Source organism: Felis catus, chromosome B4, assembly GCF_018350175.1.
Source record: "Felis catus isolate Fca126 chromosome B4, F.catus_Fca126_mat1.0, whole genome shotgun sequence".
Classification (NCBI taxonomy): domain Eukaryota; kingdom Metazoa; phylum Chordata; class Mammalia; order Carnivora; family Felidae; genus Felis; species Felis catus.
The window spans coordinates 113,269,597-113,292,991 of NC_058374.1; the positions used below are offsets into that span (position 1 = coordinate 113,269,597).

The 23,395-nt window shown below is 37.8% G+C and overlaps 1 long non-coding RNA gene across 8 annotated transcripts in view; it reads right to left on the reverse strand.

The window, feature by feature from the left end:
* The window catches only part of LOC109501710, a 473,282-nt gene that overhangs the window by 193,465 nt on the left and 256,422 nt on the right, over positions 1 to 23,395 (reverse strand). The window lies entirely within an intron of this gene.

The following is a 23,395-nucleotide window of genomic DNA, read 5'->3' on the forward strand; positions in this document are numbered from 1 at the left end:
TCCACAATTAGCATGCTCTAACTCTCATTCTGAAAAGATACGACCTCTGCATGGAAAAGAAATATATCCCATTTGGAATATGGTGGGGGAAAGAATCTGTAAAGAAAGAGGCTGAAGCATTTATTTAAAAGATGTGGATATAAATGACAGTTTTCTCCTTTCGACTTTAAATTAGAGAATATGTACCTAGAGTTGACAATAGACCCCAGTAGTAAAGGCAATTCAGTGGTATACAGAGCCATTTATTTTTATGGGAAACAAGGTTATCATGTCTGTAATTTTAAAGTGGTAAATGCTGTTGGTTTTAAAAAAAATCGATCAATACAGGAATGTATAAAGTGGAAGTCCTTTTCAAAGCCACTATTATTGAGTCAGCTAAATACTTTTCTAGAATTGTATCTATACAAGCACACAGAGATACATAGACATGTGTATGAGTGTGTGTGTGTGTGTGTGTGTGTGTGTGTGTGTGTGTGTGTATGAAAGGTATCCTATATAGAAATTCTAATGGCTTCCATAAATTTGGTAGTGCCTTCCTCGCAGTGTGTAATAGAGATACTCACATCACTGAAGGGAGAACAGAGAAGCTCCTAATTGCCTATCACATTACTTTTGGAGCTAAATGGATGTTACATTATTCAGGATTAAGAGATATATTTCCAAAGCACCAAGCAAGATGGATGCCTCAGATTCCCTCATTTGCTCCAAAAGCTGTTCATTGTTTGCCTTTTCATTGCTTTGTTATTGCCACTGTGAGCGATACCTTTGGTGCATGCTGTTGTTTGCAGGACAATTTTTGCCACGAAAAAAGGATTAATCTTTTTCTGCCATTTTCCATTTTCATCACCAATTTCCAACTGTCATGAAAGTGAGCTCTGTTTTTACACGACATTCCATTCTTATTACCATCTTCGTCCCAAGAATGAAAGTCTGTAATGAGAGCAAAGCCATAGCTGGCATTGGAGGGCTGTTATAATTCACTCTCATGACAAAGATAGTAATGAGAAATGACAGTGGCACAAAATGAATCCTTTCCGATCCCAGCCCCTTGGATGATAATGAAAACAGAAGATGGCACCAACTTTATTCATCTTCATGACACCTATTGTGACAGGATTGAAAGCTGCAGCAACAAACCCATCTGAAGTTACAGTTTCCCAGACTCTTCCCCATCATGTGTTTAAAAGACAACAAAAACAAACAAAAAAACAAACAAAACAAAGAAACCTCCCTACAGCCATTCCTACTGGGAATCCAGTTATAGGGAGGCTTTCAGACGTGGCATAATTTTTACTGTCCACAACGGAAAGCATTTCAGGGAGGATGAGATGCTTCGGTGTCTAAAATGATGTTTTCTCTTGTTTTTATGAAATCACCTTAGCATGTCTCTAAAAGAAATGATAGGAAAAAGAAGGGAGAGCATATGGAAATAGAGCCACTTTTGAAATTCTAATTCACTTCTCTGACTATCCCGAAAAATACAAATTTAAGGTACAAAACATTCAACGAATGCAACTAACACAGAATCCTAAGCACTTTTGCCTATGTTTCTCCTCCCCAGCCCCCTCTTCTTCTCTCCTCTCCCCTCCTGGCCTTCTCTCCTTTCCCCTCTACCCTCTCTTGTCCTCCTCTCCTCCACTCTTCCCTCCCCACCCCTCTCCTTTATTCTCCACTCTCTCTTTTTGAGCTATGATTATATCTCGATAAAATTTAAAAGGGAATTTAGGGCTGAGTTCATCCAACCTTTGCATTTTATACATGAGCAAAAGGAGGCTTAGGAAGGTGAAGCAATTTATCTACCATCACCCAGATAGTGCCAGAATAATCATTTGTAATTTTCCAATCTGATCCTTCGAGGAGCATGCTACAGAAAAAGCTAGCATGGACTATATGTATTCTGCTCTATTTCTCTGCAGGCTCTCCCTAAAGGGAAGGTGGCATTCTCTCAAGAAATCTATATTGGAGTCACAAGACTCACTGTCATCTCCTATCTTTGTGCCTTTGGCCAATCATCTTTCTGAGTTTCTGTTTCCTCGATCTACTCTAAAACAAGTGTAGAAAATTATAACTGGTATACCAAATGGTCTATCTTAAATAGGATAAGCTGGGTGATCATCTTAATTTTTTGTCTCCCTATTGACTTCAAATATGACTTTCTTCCATCTCCTCTTCCCTCTGCTTCTAACTACTCAGAGGTCAGGGGTTAGGGAGGGGTTCAAAGTAAAGTGGCAAAGGCTCTACTCCTTTGCTGGGTACTTCTGTACTACTCTATTTTCATGGCATAGGCGACGTACCCTTTGGATGACTTACAACTAGCCCTCCACTCTTGTCAGCAAAGCAAAATGGTCCATTTTCCTCTTGGCAGACATGCAAGTCCTTTCAAAAAAATATTCAAGCCTGGCTACTTTTCTGGGTGTCCAGGTGACCCGTGTGAAAATGCATACCACCTGGCCTGAGTGAGGCCAATTCACTGCCATCCTTTATTCTTGCTCTGCAAATGGAGCCTGCTCTAGGCAACCACCTGCGAGAGACAAGTACCATTCTTTGCCTCCATAAACTCCAGGGAACACATGCCAAGCTGGAGGTGTCTAATCTATACCAGCATGGGCAGACCCATGGTATTTCTGTAATTAGCAAGCATTTAGCAAAGTGATGGGGAGTGTGTTAATGAAATGCCCATCTCCGTTTTTGACAGACATCCCAATCTCTGGGTGGTTACTGGGAGGCACTCTTACTTGACTAGAGGAAGGAGGGAATGTGATAGTCTTATATATACTTATTAAGCCCCTTCATTTACTTTGCTCTCCCACAAATCTGTGATCCTTTCTTACGCTAACTGTTGGGAATGATGATGGTTGGACCAGTTTGGCCATTTGGGGATGAATCTGTTGCTTCTCTTTAGATAAGTAACAAAACTTGTCCTTCATTGTCTCATTTTTCAGACTTCAGATGAAATTGTTTGACTCAGCAGAAGCCTTACTGTATTCTCTACAGATCTCACATGGTTGTTGTAATATGTGTAACTTTTTGATTTTGTGATAACCTGCTTCGTATTTCTACTAAATATGATGTAATAACTTCTGAGTTATGAGGCAACTGATATGTAGAGAGAGGAAGTGACTTTTGATGCAAGAAATCAGTGCTCTGCTCAAATCAAATATCTTAACTAATATAAAGTAAGAATGTATACCACAATACACAGTAGTTTTGGACAATCAGAATATCTAGAGGTCGTAGAGATCCCTGTTTTATTATTTCTGTGACATTATAGAGCTCAACCATCATCTACAGTACAGATTCTCTACATTGAGGATCCAGCATGACTTCAACCCAAGTCATGCCAGAGCTCTTATTCTTGGGAAATTATTTCCAATACCTCTCTGTACATAATGCAGCATTCATGTTTCCAGCGGCAGTCAGGGTCCCACCAGATCTGTGCAGCAGTGGTAATGGATTAGATATTTTGTAGGTCCCTCAGAATAACATGCTGAGATCTCTTCCAAACTTTTTGTAAGTTCCTTGACCTAACCATAAGCTTTGGGGCTGATTTTCAAAACCACTATTCTCCTTTTACTATTTCCTTTTAACGCTTTTAAACAAATGAAGAAAATATTCCATTAAACAGCAAAATTAAGTTTGATGGAGAAAAAAAGCTCTAGATTTGTATGTCTGCCTCTTTCACTGATTAATTTAGCATCTACCCTGGTAACTTATATTTTGAGACCTATTATGTGCAAGGCTTTGTGTTCTGCAACTTTGGACAAGTAGCTTCACTTCTTTGGGCTTTTGATGACTTATTTGTAATATGAGAGAAATTGGAATTAGATTTGTGGTTTGCAATCTGTTCTGAGAATCTCTTGTGTTCTGTTGAGATGCTCAATAGCTCCCACAGAGAAAGAAGGGATAGAACAAGTGAATTGCAGGGGCTTCCCAGCAGCCTCTTATTCAATCAATAAAGAACTTCTGCTTATATCATTTTATGTCTTAGGCTTCCACACAAGATTGATTTTTTGAAAAAGGAATTCAACTCCACAACCAACGGATTAGAATTTCCTTCTGACTCTACTTATCTATGATTCTATGAAATAGCTCATGATTGCAAAAACCCAGAACAGCAAAAGTTAATTCACATTCCCTTCCAAGGAATAGGGTGAGGTTGGAGTCCTACGAAATTGCTCTAACACTCAGCTTGACATCACCTGCTCAACTTTGTTTAGGGAGCAAATAAAAGCACAAAACAGGATGTTCCCTTGCCATACTCATTCCAGGTAAGAAAAGGCTTCATTTGACATGCATACTATGGAGCTCAAAGTAAACTTGAAAATGAGTATCAACTTGCTGAGAGGGCAAATGAGTGTTCTTCAGAACATACCATAGAAAGACATAGAAAAAAGTCAGCCATGATACGATTGTAATTGTATAGCTGTCAGGTCTCCATGGGATCTATTCCCATGGTTCCTGATCTCAGCACCTTTACGAAAGAAATAGTATTGTACAATTTATTTCTAAAATAAATTTACTTAGCTTAAAGATAACTAGGTATTTTTCCAGTAATGCAGGTAAAGATGTTATACTAACTTAAAGTGAGGGGCGCCTGGGTGGCGCAGTCGGTTAAGCGTCCAACTTCAGCCAGGTCACGATCTCGCGGTCCATGAGTTCGAGCCCCGCGTCGGGCTCTGGGCTGATGGCTCAGAGCCTGGAGCCTGTTTCCGATTCTGTGTCTCCCTCTCTCTCTGGCCCTCCCCCGTTCATGCTCTGTCTCTCTCTGTCCCAAAAATAAATAAACGTTGAAAAAAAAAGTGATATAGATATTTTCTACAGTCATTCAAACTATGTAGAGTTAATATCAAAGGACAGTGTAAGGAAGAACAAAGACTAAATGCATATAAAAGTCTTCTTTTTATCTTTTTTTTTTTAATTTTAGAGAGAGAGAGAGCAGAAGAGAGGGGCAGAGGAAGAGAGAAAGAATCCCAAGCAGGCTCCATGATCAGCACAGAGCCTGACATGGGGCTTGATCCCACAACCTGAGATCATGACCTGAGCTGAAATCAAGAGTCGAGCTCAATGAACTGAGTCACCCAGGTACCCCTAAAAATCTATTTCAAAACCTATTCTGTAGTCAAATAAGACTAGTGCAAGAAAAAAAACCTTCATCTTAGTTTTTAATTTTCATATCTTTTTCTATTTGTGGTTAGAAGATTTGCTAGAGAGTATATGAAATATTCACATACTTTTGATAAACTAATCTTAATATGGTGATTAAGGCATCTGCAAGATTAAAAAGACGACTCAAAAATTCCATTCTTGATGACTGGAGTGGAATCACAATTACCTTTTTGTCTTCCTGTTTGGTTAAATGCAGTGTTCCCACTACATTTGGATTGCTATAATACGTCAAGCTTAAGAAAAATGCATATATGAAAACTTGCTTGCAATTACTTTGCCTGACAGTCATGCAAAATGTAATTAAAAGGTTTGAATTGTACAGGTGCTAAAAAGAAGTGTATTACAAAATAAGCAAACCATAATGTTAAGAACTCCAGTTGGGTTATTAACATGTTATGATCTTGGTTATGACATTCCAGCAGTATAATCCCAGGTCTTATTGCTAAGGAGAGGAGGTTATAAAAGTTGGTTGTCAAAATTTTTATCAGAGAGTTATTCTAACATCATTTTTAAAGGAAATTTATTGTTTAATTATAAAGGTAATATAACTACAGTCCAGAAAATATGTAAATTGGTGAAAAGAAAATTAATTTCCTAGTATGCCAGTACTCCAACTACTATTGTTATTATTTCGGTGGAGTTCCTTCCAGGCTTTCTTCATACGCTTTTATTCATTTTTTTTGTTTACAATTCTAATGTGCGCACATAACATTTTGTACCTTGTCTTTTTACTTTATTGTATATGTTTAATAGAATTTTATACTTTCAAAATGAGTCTAGTTCATATGTTAGGAAATTACTTGGCAAGAGAAAGTGGTCAGCGCAGCACTGAGCCTCAGGTCTGGTCCAGAAGGTAATCCCACTTTGCTGTGAGGCTTGCAACAACTAGGTCATTTTCATTCCCTGGAACCATTTCATGAGAAATGCTTTGCTCTATGCTGAATACTAAATACAGGACAAAGTCTCCATCAATTAAGGCTTGGAATGAGGCCAGACCTAAATCACTGGGGTAGAATCTTTGCATCTCAGCTTCATAGGGAGCACTGTGTAAAGAGACTAGATGATACAGGACACCATAATTGCTGCCCCTGGAAGCCGAAGGAGGGCATTTGAACCCACAGAGATGAAAGCACTTCTTTCAAGGACACCTGAAGGCATGTTATGAAACCAAGAGCTGCAATAAAATCAAGATTACTTAGAAAACTAATAAATGTATAAACCATTCTATGAGTGAATGTAACTTGAATTAAAAACAAAACAAAACAATATATAAGCAGTGCAAACACCAGGAGCCCCTGCAATTTTGTTCTTTGCGATTTAAAAGAGTGAAGATGAAAACCTACAAAATCAACTTTACGTTCATATGCGCAGGTATAATCTGGCAAAAGTATGCATGGGAACACTATCTTAGTAATATCTAAATTATAAACTGTGCTTTAAGTAAAAAGCCCCCAAAAGATCAAAGTCAAGGAAAAGTTTCAGAAAGGCTGAATCTCTCTAAAACTGCCAACAGCCTTATTCATCATTCAGAAACCACAACAGGTTAAATATTAAAGAGGCTTAAAGAGTCTACTATTTATAATATCAAAGTTAAAACCAAAATTCGTGACAGCATTTTCAAGTGGGGAAAAGCTGCCGAATTTTTGAAGAGTAAATTGGGAGTTTACATCCAAATCTAAAAACAAAACAAAACAAAACAGACAAAAAAATCTTATAAACTGACCCTGTAATTGTACTTCTTGAACTTTCTTTTTTTCTCCCTCTAGCCTCCTTTTAAGATTTCACTCTATCTTTGGTTTTTAGCAGTGTGGCTCTAATGTCCCTTACTGTGGTTTTCTTTCTCTTTATACTATGTGGGGTTTACAGACCTTGAATCTGTGGCTTGATATCCATTCACATCTAGGAAATTCTCAGTCACCATTTCTTTATTACCTCTTAGATTAACATATGTTAAACATTTTCCCTGTCTTTCAAGTCTCTTATGATTTTTTCGTATATTTTTTCTCCCTGTGCATTGCTCTGAATATTTTCCAAAGCTCTGTGATCTGATTTACTCATACTTTCTTTTTCCTTTTGCTATTTGAAGTCTGCTAATAAACCACTTTAGTAAATTCTTCATCCTAGTCAATGTATTTTTTAGATGTAGAATCTCCATTTCATAGGTTGTGTGTGTGTGTGTGTGTGTGTGTGTATTCTAGGTGTCTACTGATGTTTCCCATTTTCCCCTCTATTTTCTTGAATTAATTCAATTGCATTATTTAAAAATATCTGATAACTCCAATATCTGAATCACTCATGAGTTTACTTTAATGGTCTATTTTTCTCTTGGTTTTGTTCCATTGGTCCTGTATTTTAACATGCTTTTAATTTTTCATTTAATACTGGAAATGATGGACTAAAAATTTTTATACTCAATGGATAGCATAACCTTCTTTCCAAAGAAGATTAACTTAATTGTTAGTTTTTTGGTGGACTGTAGTTAGAAAATCCAAAGATCACCTAAATCCTTTCATGAGTTGATTTTTAGTTTTTTTTTGTTTTTCCCTAAGATTGTTGTTTCCGTTTTGTTGTTATTCTGTCATTGCCTTTCTGGTACTCAGTGAAAAGCTCTAGGTATTTCGTAAGTCCTCTGATTTGTTCAAACTTGAACTTCAATCCCTTATCTTAGCAGCAGGAAGATATTGAAATCTGTTCCATTTTTTCCCTCTTAGCTGCTGCTTTCCACTGATTTTCTTGAATGAATAATTAGGAGTCCATCAACATTTTGAAGAGAATCAGTAAATTTGGGGGCTCCTGAAGGGGCTTTGAAGAGAATCAGTAGATTGGGGATATTACCACCCAAATTATACTCTGTCAGTCTCAAACCATGACTTCTGTCTCCTCAGTCCTGTGAGACTCCTGTTTTTCTTCACGGGTTCTATTCCCTCATATAGCAGAAAATTTCAAAATATCCTCAGGAGAAAAGCCAGCTCGTTGTGGAGCTCACCTTATGTTATATCCTTCTTATAATGGTGGTAGTTTCTCCCGTCCCTAACTACTTTGGTCATACCCCAATGCCTTCAAACAGTTGTATCTTATATCTTGTCCAGCTTTAATAATTGTAACAGCAGAGAAGTTAGTCCAATACAAGTCAGTCCTTCATAATTGGAATTAGAACTCCACTTTTAGAACATAAATTAATCAAAGGAAATAATTATGGATGTGGCACATATTTAGCCACGAAGATAATCTATAAAAGCAACTGTTTAATCAGTGAAAAATTGGAAACAACTCATAGGTCTGACAATATGGAATTATTTCAATGAGTTATGATTTACCCACTGTAAATCAGAATGGCTCCCAACATGAGGGGTGCAGTTGAGGTGCTAAATTTTAAGTGTGACCAAGCAGTGTGTGTTTATGTATGTGTATGTATATTTTCTTCCGTCCTGTTGACTCCATAGGTGCAAGAATAGATGGTTAAGAGTTGGATTTGCTCATACTCACCCTAAAAGCCCAACCAAGGCCTACTTGTATGTATTTTAAGAGGGGCAGAATGTACGAAAGCACATTGATTGGCTCACGGGGCACAGGGAGGATAGAGGAGTGGGGTAGAGAGCTACACTGCTAGGCATGGCTTCAAAAACTACATGTAGAATGGCTCTGGTGAAGACACCAATGTTGACACGTCTCAACAGAGATACTACTACTGCTCCCTAGATCCCATTGGCACTTGATACTAGAAACGTCAACATTGCTGCTTTGGAAAACTAGAAACAACTCTGGGCATGGTGGCCAGAGAATCTCATTCCTGAGTTTCTACGTTGCTAAATGATTACTGAGTGTTTCAAACAGGCACATCCTTCCCAAACCATTTTCAGGTAGTTCATTTAATGGGAGAGCCAGTATCATGTCCGTAGCTATCAATAATTCTCCTTCTGGGGCACCTGGGTGGCTCAGTTGGTTAAGCGTCCCACCTCGGCTCAGGTGGTGATCTCCCGGTTTTTGAGTTCAAACCCTGCATGGAGCTCTGTGCTGTCAGTGCAGAGCCTGCTTCAGATCCTCTGTCTCCCTCTCTCTCTGTCTCTCCTGTACTCATGTGTTCCCCCGCCCCCCACTCTCTCAAAAATAAACCTTAAAAAAAATAGTTCTCCCAGGGGGGCGCCTGGTTAAGCGTCCGACTTTGGCTCAGGTCATGATCTCACGGTTTGTGAGTTCGAGCCCCACCTCGGGCTCTGTGCTGACAGCTCAGAGCCTGGAGTCTGCCTTGGATTCAGTGACTCCCTCTCTCTCTACCCCTCCCCCGACTTTGCCCTGTCTCTGTCTCTCTCAAAAATAAATAAAAATTAAAAAAAAATTCTCCAATTCAGAGGACACTGGCACTACCAAGATGCTCACCATGTACCACTCCTCTCTCCATCCTGCTGGTGTGAGAGGCTGTTTCCTGAAGACATGATTTCTCTGCACACAATTCTGCATTTAGCTCAATCTTCCCTTGCTCCTTCAGTCTTCAGGCCAAGCTGGGCCAAACAACGCGTTGTTGCATATGCCCCTCAGTCTAGGTACAGGCTACTTAATTGGGTAAATGAGCCCAATTTTTCTGAAATCTGCAGCCATGGACATTACCTCTGGGAAGCCTTCCATTTTCCTTTCTGATAGACACTAAATTCAGCAGTTCTTTCACATATTTTGCAGGGTTTTTTTTTTCCTGCTATACATCCCAACACTGTGACAGCATGTAGAGCATATAAGGCACTCCATAACCATTTTAAGAAGATTTTATAATATTTTGTATAATTAATTAATAAATTAGATCCATCCCTAATTTCTTTAGAGATTCCATTTTTATTTCCCTCTCTCATTCTCTGTATATTTTCACGTGGCTTCCTGGAAGGGAAAGATAAAACCTCCATCTTTGTTATTTTGAAAACCACAGAAAGAGCCAGCTAATAAATGTTAACTGAACTGAACTAGTAGTATGCAGTAACAACGTTAAATGGTCATCTATACGTCTAGGGGGAACAACATTTATACCTCTATGCAAAAATCAATGCCATTGACTATTGGATAATCCAGTCTTCGTTTCTTCCACCCATCATTTTTCTAAAAATGTTTATTTATTCTTTTGATATAGAGAGGTCCAGGGGGAGGGGCAGAGAGAGAAGGGAACAAAGGATGTGAGGCAGGCTCTGCGTTGAGCCTGATCCAGGGCTCAAACGCACAAACCGTGAGATGAGATCATGACCTGAGCCAGAGTTGGGCGCCCAACTGACCGAGCCCCCCAGGAGCCCCCTTCTTACCCATCCTTAAGGAGAAAAAGGAAATGGACATCTAACATTCTTATTGTTGATTCTTACTGACTAGTGAGATTGTGAGGATAAGAAGGTTAAGTCAAAATTTCTCTACTATACACAAATTGTTACTATGAGGCTATGCCTTTCAGCTAACTACATGTAACAACAAATTTTCAGACTAGAACCATTATGGAGCAGTTAGTCTTTAGTTCTGTGAGGTCTAATGGGAGCCAGAAAAGAGCAAGGGAGCAAAAAGAATCAATTTCAATAAGATAAAACTTGCACAGAATTCAGATGAAATAACAATTATGATTATTGAATAAATATCCTGTGTTAATAACTTATCCATTAAAAAAGACATCTGAGGGGTGCCTGGGTGGCTCAGGTGGTTAAGCATCTGACTTTTATTTCAGCTTGGGTCATGATCTCACAGTTTGTGAGATCAGGATCTGCATCAGGCTCCATGCTGACAATGTGGAGCCTGCTTGGGATTCTCTCTCTTCCTCTCTCTCTGCCCCTCCTCTCTTTGCATTTTCTCCTCTCTCTCTCTCTCAAAATAAATAAATAAATATTTGGGAAAAAAAGACACATGATAGAAAATATTGAAAGACCGTGGCTGCAATATAATAATTTATAAGAAATATATATTTGGTCATTCACATGACCAAATACGTATTTCTCAGATATATTTGGTTTTTATCCACAGTTCCTGAAAATGGTTTAGGGCCACAAAGGTGATATGAGTGTCTTGTTATTAATGAAAGTGACTTTTGGGGCACCTGGGTGGTTCAGTCAGTTAAGTGTCTGGCTCTGGCTCAGGTCATGATCTCATGTTCAAGCCCTACATCAGGCTTTGTGCTAACAGCTCAGAGCCTGGACCCTGCTTTGGATTCTGTATCTCCTTCTCTCTCTGCCCCTCCCCTACTTACACTGCCTCTCTCTCTCTCCCTTTCAAAAATAAACACTTAAAAAATTAAAAAAAGAGAGAGAAAGAGAGAAAAGAAAGTGACTTTTGAATCCCACTCACAGGCAGAACTGGTTGCCAGAAGGACCAATCATGTAATTAAAGGGATGGAACTTTCAGTTCTACCCCCTTGAGCTCTGGGGAAGGGAGAAGGGCTGAAGATTGAAGCAGCCAATGGCCAATGACTTAGTCAATCAGAACTATGTAATCAAGCCCCCAGAAAAACCCAAGGACGGCTTTTTGGCTTTTTTTTTTTTTTCAGAGAGCTTTCACACTTGGAGAACCAGAACTCTTCCACGTGCCTCTGTCCTCTGCCTAAGCTCCACCAGCATAAAAGTTCCTTTGTTCGGGACCTTGCTCTAAATACCTCTTCATCTGGCTATTGCTTTGTAGCCTTTATCGTATCTTTAATCAACTGGTAAACATTAAGTGTTTCCCTGAGTTCCTGTGAGCCTCTCTAACAAATTAACCAAACCTAAGGAAGGGGTCATTGGAACCTTCAATGTGTAACTAGTTGGTCAGAAGCACAGGTAGAAACAGGGGTTTGTGACTGGTGTGTAATGTGGGGAACAGGGAGGCAGTCTTCTTAGGACTGAGCCTCTAACCTATAATCTGATACTATCTCTGGATAGGCAGTGTCAGAATTGAGATGAATTCTTGAACACCTTGCTGGCGTTCAAGAATTGCTTGGTGTTGTATATTGAGGAACTCCACCCACCACACTGGAATTGGGTCTAGAAACTCCTAAAAGAGTGGCTTAGTCATTAAAATAGACTTAGACTTAAAATAGTATTGGTATTTAGAGAGAATGTCATATTTTCCTTCTCCAAGGGGCAACACAGAAGATTAAGTCTCTCAAATTTTACTCCCGCTAAGTGGCCCTACTTTTGTCAACATTTGGAACTGTCAGACTGTTAATTTAGTTTTTCTGGTGGGTTTGTAACAGTATTTCATCATGGATTTAATTTGCATTTTCTTGACTACAAAAGAAATTCTGGTCCTTTCCTGTGTTTATTTGACTATCTTCTCTTCTGAAGTTTTTTTTTTTTTTTATCAAAATATGCATATTTTTCCATTTGGTTCTTTCCTCTTCTTACTGATTTGTAGAAGTTCTTTATGTATCCTGAACACAAGACCTTTGAAAGCTATTTGCATGGCAATACTTCTCTTATTCTTAGGTTTAGTTTTTTTTTTCCTTTGTAAATAATATCTTTGCTAAGCTGAAGCCCTTACTTTTTTTTAAGTAAAAGAGGTCTTTTTAATTTACTTTCATTTGTAAATAGCTGTTATCTCAACAAAAAGCAAAACCCTTTTGTTACATGGTTATTTCGTTTGCTGAGAACAAGGTACTTTATAAGTGCTGCTATTAGAATTGTTATTATAAAAGGTTATGTTGAGGATGTTGGTGATGTAACATACAGGATGGTTACTATAGTTAATAATACAGTATTGCATATTTGAAAGTTGCTAAGAGAGTAGATCTTAGAAGTCCTTATCACAAGAAAACAATTTCTGTAATTATGTATGGGTTCAGATGGTAACTAAACTTATTGTGGCAATCATTTTGCAATATATACAAATATTTAATAATGTTGCATACCTGAAACTAATGTTATGTAAAATTGGGGGGTGGGTTATGTTGAAATACATTAGACTCAACACAGCTGGTTATAAAGAATTTTCTGTGATGTTATTTTAGCTATTCCTTCATGTGCAAACTTCTTTGTTTTGCTATTAAGTATAATTCCCATGGGAAATAAAATTTTTAGAGTGTTACCAAATACATGTGCTTCACAGATAAGGATCTCCAAGAGCTGACTCTTAGAAGACAAGGTTAAGAGGTTTATAAGGGATAAACACCTGTCAAAGGTCAGGGGAAGAAGCTGAATTGAACAGAGGGAAGAGTTGAACCCAAAGCTTGCCTGACAAACTGCCAGTCAACCTGTCTGGGGGCTCAGGAGCTAACATCTTCCTTCAGAGTTGTACCACGTAGGGCTTTTAAGTTGCCTCTCATCCCATTTTTCTTTGCATCACATTTATTGGATAACTTTGCTTCCCTACCTCTCAGAGAAGACCAAATGCATCAAGCCCTATTCCACCAACTTCTAGTAGCCATAGCAGCTGTGTTCTTCTTTTTTTTTTTTTTTTTAAGTATTTTTTTAGATGTTGATTTAATTTTGAGAGAGAGAGAGAGAGACAGAGCGCAAGCTGGGGAAGGCCAGAGAGAGAGGGAGACACAGAATCTGAAGCAGGCTTCAGGCTCTGAACTGTCAGTACAGAGCCTGATGTGGGGCTCAAACTCAGAGGCCATGAGCTCATGACCTGAACTCAAGTCTGATGCTTAACTGACTGAGCCCCCTGGCGCCCATCTCCAGCTGTGTTCTTAATACCACTTCTCTAGTCTCTTCAAACATGTCCCTGCTATGGAATTTACCTTCTTTCTTTCTTTCTTTCTTTCTTTCTTTCTTTCTTTCTTTCTTTCTTTCTTTCTTTCTTTCTTTCTTTCTTCTAAGATTGTATTTAAATTCAAGTTAGTTAACATATAGCATATAGTGTAGAATTGGTTTCAGGAGTAGAATTTAGTGATTCATTACCTGTTTTACCTATCCCCCTCACCCACCTCCCCTCCAGCAACCCTAAGTTTTTTTCCCTATAGTCAGGGGTGTCTTATGGTTTGCCTCCCTCTCTGTTTTTACCTTCCTTTATTTTTCCTTCTGTCTTCTGTTTTGTTTCTTAAATTCCAGGTATGAGTGAAATCATATGGCATTTGTCTTTCTTGACTGAATTGTTTCACTTAGCATAATACACTTTATTTCCATCCATGTCATTGTAAATGGCAAGAGTTCATTCTTTTTGATGGCTGAGTAATATTCCATTGTGTGTGTGTGTGTGTGTGTGTGTGTGTGTGTGTGTGTGTGTGTCTTTATCTTCTTTATCAAGCCCTTAGTTATTGGACATTTGGGCTCTTTCCATAATTTGGGTATTGTTGATAGTACTGCTATAAACATTGGAGTTCATGTGCTGCTTTGAATCAGTACTTTTGTATCCTTTGGATAAATACCCTGTAATTCAATTGCAAGGTCATAGGGTAGTTCTACTTTTAACTTTTTGAGGAACCTCCATACTGTTTTCCAGAGCTGAAGCCCTTAATTTTAATAAACAGTTAAAAATGTTTTATTTATTTTGTACTTGTAAAGGAAAAACATAATATTGTCTTACTTTACACTACACACAATGCCCTGAATAGTTATTTACTCCAGTCACCAGGTGTATGTTGGGGAGGGGGTTCCCACATTGACAACCAGGATACCAAGTGGTATCCTAGAATTCAACTGGTTCTGACTCCCTCTACTTGGAGATAATGTCATATCCCACACATTAAGGACTCATTCCTCTAAGACTGTCCTTGCTCCCACTTTAGATGCCAACTGCAAGTCCGGGTTGTTACTTGTGCTTCTGACCCACCGGCTACAGATCAGAGGTTCACACAATCCCTTCCCTGCATTTGATTAACTTGCTACAATGGCTCACAAAGCTCAGAGGAATATTTTGCTTACTAATTACTGGTTCATTATAAAAGGATGCAGCTCAGGAACTGTCAGATGGAAGAAAAAGTACATAGGGCAAAGTATGGGGGAAGGAGTATGGAGCTTCTATACTCTCCTTGGGCAGATCACTCTCTCAGCACTTCCCTGTGTTCACAAACCTAGACGCTCACCAAACCCCCTGGTTTTGGGGGGTTTTTATGGGGGTTTCTTTACACGGACATGACTGAGTGAGTCATTGGCCATTGGTGATTGAACTCAATCTCCAACACCCCTTCCGTCTTAGGAAGGTGGGGGGTGGGGAGGGTTGAACTGAAACTTCTAACCTTCTAATCAAGCTCAGATCCTTGGAGGCTTTCCAAATGTCACCTCAGGAACATAAACTCAGGTGTGTTGGAAAGGGGCTTGTTATGAATAACAAAAGATGCTCCTTTCACTTTTATCTCTGTGAAGCTACTTCAAGAACTAAGGACAAAACCAAATATTATAACAAAAGATACCCCTATTGCTCTAATCACTTAGGAAATTACAAGGGTTTGGGGAGCTCTGTGCCAGGAACTGGAGGAAGACCAAATATACATTTCTTATTATAAATCACAATACACAGTATCTTATTTAAGAAATTTTCCCCCCAAGGCATTATAAGTAGTGTCATATCTTTTTCTGGAAGCATAATTATTTTACTTTTCACATTTAGAAACCTAAAAGTACCTGAAATAAATTTTTGTGAATGCTATGCTAATTTGTAAAAATAGAGATATCTAAGTGCTCCAGAAACATTTACTGAAATAAGATATGCAATGTTAGCTTTAGCATTGTAACAAATCAAGTGTCCATATATGCATGTTCTGTTTTGTTTTGGGATTCTTTTTTTTTTTTCCATTGGTCAGTTTACATATTTTTTAACCAATATCACACTGATTTACTAAAGCTTTTTTTAAGCCTTAAAAACAACAGACCCAAAGTGGAGTTACTTATGGTAAGCCCACCACCAAACTGAGAAATACAGTTTCAGTTCTTCCAGAAAAGGAATCATCAGTTAACCAGGAATCACCTGATCAGCACTAGTTGCCCTGATAGACCCCTCCCACCCCTAAAGGAAAGTAACTTCACAACAACCAACCTGATTTTTTGCCTACTGTGACTTCCTTGTTCCTTCTCTGCCCGTGAAAATCTCTTATTTTGTACAGTTCCTTGGAGCTCTTTTTTTTTTTTAATTTTTTTTTACAACGTTTATTTATTTTTGGGACAGAGAGAGACAGAGCATGAACGGGGGAGGGGCAGAGAGAGGGAGACAGAATCGGAAACAGGCTCCAGGCTCTGAGCCATCAGCCCAGAGCCCGACGCGGGGCTCGAACTCATGGACCGCGAGATCGTGACCTGGCTGAAGTCGGACGCTTAACTGACTGCGCCACCCAGGCGCCCCAATTGGAGCTTTTTTCTATTTGCCAGATTGTATATTACTTTATTCAAATCAATTTTTGCTCAAACTCTTAAAAATTTTAATATGCCTCAGCTTATCTTTTGACAGTCTTAATAATTATTAACATAAATCCTTCATCATTCTTTTCATTTAAAAGAGCAATGGCTCTTTTCCTTTACTTGTAAATTTTAGAATATGTTTGTCCTGTTTCACATAAAAATCTGTTGGGATTTTCCCTGCAATTACATTGAAATTTACTATCAACTTGAGTAAAACAGTTATCTTTACAACACTGAATCATCCCAACCATCAACATAGTATGCCCCTCCACTTATTTTTGTGTTCTTCAATTCCTATCAATATTATTTTGCAGTTTTCAGTGTAAAGGACTTGCATGCTTTTGTTAAAGTTAGTTATTTGATATACTTGGATGCTGTTTTAAATAGTAACTCCCATTGGGTAAGCACTAAACTATATCATATTTACAGGAAACAATTCACAAGTGCACACCCTATGGATGTTTACAAACTCAACACATTCATAAAACATACAAGCAGGTCAAGAAGTAGAACATAACCAGCACCTTAGAAACACCTATCAAGCTCCATTCCTGGCACTATCATGACATCCAAAACAATTTTTGTCTGTTCTTAAGGTTTATATGAATGGTATGATATAGTAAGTATTCTTTTGTTCCTGGCATCTTTCCCCTAGATCTATTGGTGAGATTTATCCATGTTGTTGTTTGTAGTTACAGTTTGTTCATTCTCATTCAAGGATAATATACTGTTAAATGAACACACCACAATTTATTTAGACAAATTACTATTTATGAACATTTGGATTGTCTCTCAATTTTAGGCACTAAGAATAGTGTTGCTCTAAACTTGATTTTTTTCCTGGTTTTTAAATTTTTGGCTGTTAAGAATACTGATGTTATATATTTCAAAAAAATTTTTTAACGTTTACTTATTTTTGAAAAAGAGAGAGAGATACACAGAGCACAAGCAGGGGAGGGGCAGAGAGAGAGGGAGACACAGAATCTGAAGCAGGCTCCAGGCTCTGAGTGGTCAGCACAGAGCCCAATGTGGAGCTAGAACCCACGAACCTCAAGATCGTGACCTTGAGCAGAAGTCAGATGCTTAACCGACTGAGCCACCCAGGTGCCCCAAGAATAGTGATATTATATTTATACATATCTTTATACATGTCTTTGGATAGATAGATTGATAGAAAGGTAGATAGAATGTATTTCTGTTGAATATATACCTAGGAGTAGAATGCTAAGTCACAGGCTATGCATAAGTGCACTGTGAGTAAGTACATACATCAGAACTATTTTCCAAAGTGTCTATTCCAATTTGCATTTTCACAGTGCATGAAATTTCCAATTGCTCCTCATCTTTGCCAAAATTCAGTATTGTATGTCTTTTTCATCTTAGCCGTTCTGATGAATATAAAGTGGCATTTCATTTAGGTTTTAATTTGCATTTCCTTAAAGACTAATAAAATTAATCAAATTTTCATTTGCTTATTATTCATTTATTTTACTTTATTGTGAAGTGTCTCTTCAAGCACTGCAATAGTTTTCTGTTCTATTCAATTACTTTTTAAATTCATTTGTAAAAATCCTTTCTACATTCAGAATGTGAGTCGTTTGTTAACTATATGTTTTGAAAGTATTTTCTCCCATTTTGTGGCTTTTTTTGTTTTTCCTTTTCTTTAAAAAAATAAGTTTATTTATTTATTTATTGAGAGAGAGAAAGAGAGAGAGAGAGAGAGAAAGCTTGAGCAGGGGAAGGGCAAAGGGGGGGGGAGAGAGAGAGAGAGAGAGAGAGAGAGAGAGAGAGAGAGAATCCCAAGCAGGCTCCACACTATCAGCACGGAGCCCGGCACAGGGCTCGACATGGGGTTTGACATGGGGCTTGAAGTCACAAACTGTAAGATCATGACCTGAGCTTTAACGGACTGAGATACCCAGGTGCCCGGCTTCCCCCCCGCCTCTTTTTTTTTAAGGATTTCTTTTGACCAAAAGATTTTTAGTTTTACTGTATTCCAATTTAACAATTTTTATTTATATTTAGAGTTCTTGTTTTACAATTTAAGAAATGTATGACCACCTGAAGTTTATGATAGTCCTTATTTTTTAAATACTTTCAAGAAATGTTTTCTTTTACCTTTGATATTTACTTTTAATCTCCATCTAGAATTGGGTCATGTGTAGTGGGGATTAGTACATGTACCAGAAAGATCAAACTTTCCACTGCACTGAACTGTAACGTTTGTCATAAACCAGGTGGTTGCATATATGTGGTTCTGTTTTTGTGTTCTACAATATATATTTGCCTTTCTTTTTTTTTTTTCTTTTCTGAAATTCATTCTGGAGATTTTCTTTTACTTCTTCTTTCGGCTTATTAAATCCCTTTTCATGTACATCTAATAAACTGCTAAACCCATCTCTATAGTTCTTCATTTTAATTATTACATTTTAAAATGTCTATAATTTCAGTTTTAAGCATCTTTTCTTCAGCTTCCAATTCTCGTCTTAAATTCACTAATCTTGTTTAACTCCTTGAATATTTTAAGCAATTTTCATTTCAAATCTGCATCTGACAACTGTGAAGGTTTTAAGCTCTCTTCTGTTGATTCTGGCAGATGTTCTTCAATTCCTTTGTGTTTGGTCAATTTGCTTTGGGATCTGGACATTATATGTAAAAAACTAATTAGAAGCCAGAGATGATGGTCTCTTTCTCCAGAGATGATAGGCTCTTCTTCCTGCCAAATGTCTGACTCTAGAAATCTACAATCTCTTTAAAGTATCTTCAGAGACTGAAGTGATTCAAAGCTGGGTGTTCATCTCCTCAAGGGACAGATGATGTCTTAGTCAACCTTCACAGAGTACATACTGTTTACTGATGCTGTATCACTCTCTTGGATCCCGCACCCCAATTTTCATCCTTATCCTCAAGAGACACTCAAAAATACTGCTCAGCTTCCCGGGCTTCCAGCAACTTTTTCACAATCAGCAAATACCCACAGAGACAAATACTCCTAATACCAATCTAACCTGTGTAGATCTCTATATTCCCTCGCTTTCAAACTGGAAGTTCAACAATTGTTTAGTTCTTCTGAACCTTCACCTAGAATATTTTGTTCATATTTTTTCTAGGTTTTTTCCTGTTTCCTCAATGGGAGGATTATTTTAAGTAGCCCATATACTTACTGGAAACAAATATTTTTTCTCTAGAACCTTTAAAAATATTTTTCCAAACAAACCAAGTTTCTGCCTTCAAATTATGAGTTTAGGCATTAAAAAATATTTCCACTTCATTAATTATAAAGTCCTTGATTGAGGGGCACTAGATTTGACTTCTACCTCCCATTAGCTTCTTTCTTAAGACTGTGGGGGATTTTAGTTGTTATTTAAACCTTTAAGATGCCTTTAAACAGGGGAAATGTATGGAATTTGACCCTGCAAAAAGAATGTATAGGTGGTCTTGTATAGACAGTAGTAGAATTAGGTCTTAGAAAGGTTGAAGTGATGTCACAGATCATCCATTCACAGTAAGGCTTTAGGGTTTCAGAACAAGAAACAGGAACAACTATATTATACGTATTTCAGGCCCAGAAGAGATTTGAGTATGTGCACCTGGAATGTTTTGTGGGGAGGATGGGCAGAGGTGGTGAACCATTGGGATGCAAAATTAGAATTCTGCCTATTTTAGCCCTAGATGGTAGCTTTTCCCCATTGTTAGGAAACTTATGTTTTAACACAACAATATAAAGTAATATTCCCAGGGGAGTTTACAGGTTAAGTCTGCTGATTCTCTCAGAAGCTGGAGGTTAGCCTAAGAGAGGGTCACAGGATGTGGGAGGGTGCGGAAACTGGAGTGACAAAAGGCAGTAATGAGCCCTGTGGTACTCTGGACGTCTAGAAGTAATTGGTAGAAATAGAAGGGATGATGGTGGAAAGGGTTCAACCCTCCCCTATTGATTTTGTTGTCACAAAAGGGATACCTACATCTGCTCTGTTATTCTTCTCTGAGCTAGTAGGCTATGACAAATGATGTAATAATAATGCAAATGGATAAGTACTAAAGAGGAGGTAAATGATAAGCTCTAATGAAGTAGAGGGTCATGCCTAATTTTGTTCACAAATGGACTGCCTGCCATGCATCCTGCCCCATGTAGGAAAGGAAGGAAGAATGGTACGATGGTCTGGGGAGAAGAAAGGAAGAAGGGAGCAAAGGGAAATTTGTGTGTTCAGGAGTTTCACTAATTTTAAAGTATGTGATCTAACATTGATTAGGACAAGGACAAAAGAAATGAGAATCTGTGAGTCGCAGGTCTTTTATTTTTGCTAAAGTACTCAGCCCAGTTCAATGCACTTACCTATTACAAATAAAGGAGTTTTTTAACAAGCAGCTGTTCAATTACTTCAGGATCACTCTGTGGTGCTTTGCTGGTCAAAACAATAAATTGCTAATTTGTATTCTGTCACGCTACATAATAACATAATTTTCAGAATATACTTTTTTCTTCCATACTTTGAAACACAGAACTCCTAGATATCTAATGAGTATTTTATACAAATATTTGAACAGACTTGAAGGCCCCAATATACTCCCCCTTTCCTGCTTCTTAAATCCCCCCACCTTGCCCACACACAGACACATACCTACCCTCCTGCATCCTACCATTATGCTTTCTGGAAATTATATGGCTTTTTTATCTGGGCGAGGATGCAAAACAGGCTCCAAACATTCCAGGAGACTTTATAAACTCTGCCATCTGCACATCTGTTCTAAAAGATGCCGACAGCACTCTTTCATCAGCAATACAGGTAACTGTGCTTTGGGTACTTGTCAGAAAGTTGTACCACAAGTTGACTGCAAATAACCAGGTCTTGTCAAAATTTACTTGAACACGGGGTGATTTAAAGAGACAAGCTAACCAGCCATCCTTAAATATTTCCCAAGCTCTCACCTATGTTAAGAAATATAATCAGGACACGACATTGCCGAATAATGTCATTCATCTTCCTGAAGTTAAAGTTGGAATACGTGTAATAAAAGAGGAATTCATCTTAACAAAGATTCTTTGTTGTCGGTAACTTCCTCCAAACACTATATGTATGTGTGTGTGTGTGTGTGTGTGTGTGTGTGTGTGTGTGTAGACTAGCTCCTTATACTTAATAATATGCATTTAATATGTACACAATAAGTCTTTATTAACTCTTAATAAACCATAGCTTAATAACCAGAATAAACCACAGTTTACTTATCCATTCAGCTATTAGAAGACATCTTGGCTGCTTCCAAGTTTGGGCAATTATGACTAAAGCTGCTGTAAACATCCATGTGCAGGTTTCTGCATGAACATAAACTTTCAACTTTTTTGGGTAAACACCAAGAGGCACTTAGTTTTATAAGAAACCTCAAAACTGTCTTCCAAGGTGGCCATACCGTTTTGCATTCCCGCTGGCAATGAGTGCGAGTTCCTGCTGCTCCACATCCTTGCAAGCATTCAGTGTTGTTAGTGTTCTGAGTTTTGGCCATTCTTGTAGGTGTGTACTGGTATCTCATTGTTTAAATGTGCATTTTTCCCTGGTGACATGGGATGCAGAGAATCTGTCTACATGCTTATCTGCCGTCTGTGTATCTTCTTTAGTGAGGTGGCCGTTAGGCCCTTTGATCCATTTATTCATCTGGTTGTTTGTGTTTCTTATAGTTGAGTTTTAAGTATCCTTTATATAACATATATATATATATATATGTTACATATACATATAGACACATATACATACATATACATATACATACATATATATACATATACACATACATATACATACATATACATATATATACATATACATATATGTATACATATATACATATACATATATATATACATATATATACATATATACATATATATTACATAAATATTACATTATATATATTACCTAATACATACACATAATACATATATATTACATATTACATATTACATAATTTACATAAACTTATATAATTACATATATATTATATATACATTACATAAAGAATTCTTTGTATATTATTTTATCAAATGTGTCTTCTGTAAATATTTTCTTTCACTCTGTGATTTGTCTTCTCATTCTCTTCATGTTGTCTTTTACAGAGCAGAAGTTTTGTTGTTTTTTTTTTTTTTAATTCTAATGAAGTCCAGCTTATCAATTGTTTCTTTCATAAATTGTGTCTTGGGCATTACATCTAAAGCATCATCACCATGCCCAGGGTCATCTAGGTTTTCTCTTATGCTTTCTTCCAGGAGTTTTATAGTTTTGCTTGTTACATTTAGGACTGTGGTTCATTTAAAGTTAATTTTTGTGAAGGGTAAGGTCTGTGTCTGGAATCTTTTTTTTTTTTTTGCTTGTGCATAACCAATTTTTTTTTAATTGAAAAAATTTTTTTAATGTTTATTTATTTTTAAGAGAGAGACAGAGACAGAGACAGAGCACAAGCAGGGGAGGGGCAGAGAGAGAGAGGAAAACACGGAATCTGAAGCAGGCTCCAGGCTCTGAGCTGTCAGCACAAAGCCTGATGGGGGGCTCAAACTCAAACAAAGACCACGAGATCATGACTTGAGCTGAAGTCCAACACTGAACCTACTGAGCCACCCAGGTGCCCCTTTATAATTTTTTTTAATGTTTATTTATTTTTGAGAAAGAGAGAGAGACATAGCATGAGCAGGAGAGGGGCAGAAACAGAGGGAGACACAGAATCAGAAGCAGGCTCCAGGTTCTGAGCTGTCAACACAGAGCCCAATGCAGGGCTCGAACCCGCCCACTGTGAGATCATGACCTGAGCTGAAGTCAGACGCTTAACCAAGCCACCCAGGCAGGCACGCTGTGTATGTCCAGTTTTAACGAAGAATTTTTAATCTTTTGGAGAACTATGTTTTCACTTAATATCCAATTATCATGTAAAAAACCTTATATACTGGTCTATGAGATACGTTCATCATAGAAATCAAAGTC